The 1,835-nt window shown below is 41.3% G+C and overlaps 1 pseudogene; it reads right to left on the bottom strand.

The window, feature by feature from the left end:
• Positions 1 to 452: 452 nt before the first annotated feature.
• On the bottom strand, positions 453 to 1,028 carry LOC102826234 (annotated as a pseudogene).
• Positions 1,029 to 1,835: the final 807 nt, after the last annotated feature.

The raw sequence follows: 1,835 nt of genomic DNA, 5'->3' as shown, positions 1-1,835 counted from the left end.
GCAGTCTTCTGAGTTTAACCAAAGTTTAGGTTTCAGCTCTTCAGTGAGCATCTCACTGTAATGAGCACTGTTGATTATTGTACCTTTTTCCTGATAGTATTCCAATACTGGCCCTTGGGAATCCCAGAAAACTGTAAGCATCAGTTTTCCAGCTAATGGTTGACTTTTGAACTTTTCTGTGTTTGACAATTGAGGACATACTCTGCTGTTTACTCTTAGGCTAGTATTGATGAATCCATAGCTCATCACCAGTAATGATTTTTTAAAAGAAATTTTTACCTTCCTTTGAGTATCAGTCCAAATTTTGTTTGCAGATGTTCAAATGCTTCTATTTATGCTCTTCCATGAGTTTTGTTTTTTTGGTTAGATAAATTTTATTACATCAAAAATACCACCAACAGGTCTTAGGAATCACTCAGGCCTTATTTCCATAGCTGGATAGCTTTTATATGTTACTCATCAGCCTGTTGGACAGTTCCTTTTTCAGACACATAGATACCATCCAAAAATTTTCAGATATCCTTGTTTTCAACTGTTGTGGCTTGCTGAATTAAAGCAGCTGAATTTGATACAAGTTCAGTGTCATTTTCTTCAATAATTAATTCATCTTTCTGGGCTTGAGATACTGAACAAGCAACATCTGCCCTCATCCAAACCCTACGAATGTATTTTTCACCCAAGAAGTTTCGGATTTCAACAAGAGATCCTCTCTCTTGGAGAACAACGTTGATGGGGAAGTGAGCATACACAGACCTCATCTAACGGAAGCCCAGAGTAACACCCTTGATCATATTCTGCTCATGACTACAGATGGTGCGGACTGTAGCCAGTTTCTTTCTGTTTCCCCACCATTTGTCTACGCGGAGCCTCTTATTTTTCTTCCCCCGGAGGCTGAGCTCCACATTGATGTGGTTGAAGTCCCTCCACTGGGTTCCCCAGGGGCCCTTCACGATGACAGTGCAGGCCTTCAGACTGATGTCGATGTTCTCTGAAATGTCCACAGTCTGGTTGCTGAGAATGGTCTTCATTCTCACAGTAGATGCAGCAAAGCTCTTCCATGAGTTTTTTTGGCACCCATCTTGCACAAACTTTTCAAAACCCCATAGGCAGAGCCAGGGCTGACTTGCAAATGAGTGCTTATCCTATGGCGCCACAATGTGTTTGAAGGCTGTTGAGTAGGTTCTAACTCATAGTGACCCTCTATAGGGCTTCCAAGGAATGATTTGTACAATCAACCTTGTGGTTAGCAGTCTGGTGCCTATCCTACAGTGCACACCAGGACTATATATTTATATATTCATATATTATCTTTCAATTCCATTTTTCATGAACTTTTAAAGCCCCCACATATGTATATATATATCTCTGTGTGTGTGTGTATGTATATATATGTATATATGTCTGTGTGTCTATGTGTGTATACATATATATGTTGTTTTTAAGTGCCGTCAAGTCAGTTTCGCTCATAGCGACCCTGTATGGAGTTTCTAAGGAGTGACTGGTGGGTTTGCACTGCTGACCTTGTAGTTTGCAATCCAGTGCTTACTCTATAGTACTATATCAGGACTCCATATATACATGGAGTCCTGGTGTGGCACTGTAGGATAAGTGCTCAACCACAAGGTCAGCTTGAACTGCAGGGTCGGCAGTTCAATCTCAGTGGCCACTCCCCAGAAACCCTATACAGGGTCACTATGAGTTGGAATCTACTGACGACACTTCCTTCTGCTCTCATTCTCAGTAAATGGTGAGAAATTTCCTGGTCTCAACATGACGGCAGCAGCTCCTGGCATTATGTATCATATACAGTCTCTAATGGCAGTAAAGACTGTTCC

The sequence above is a fragment of the Chrysochloris asiatica genome, unplaced genomic scaffold, assembly GCF_000296735.1.
Source record: "Chrysochloris asiatica unplaced genomic scaffold, ChrAsi1.0 scaffold00387, whole genome shotgun sequence".
Taxonomy (NCBI): Eukaryota; Metazoa; Chordata; class Mammalia; order Afrosoricida; family Chrysochloridae; genus Chrysochloris; species Chrysochloris asiatica.
The sequence above is the reverse complement of the archived record's forward strand: the minus strand, read 5'-3'. Positions and strand labels throughout refer to the sequence as shown.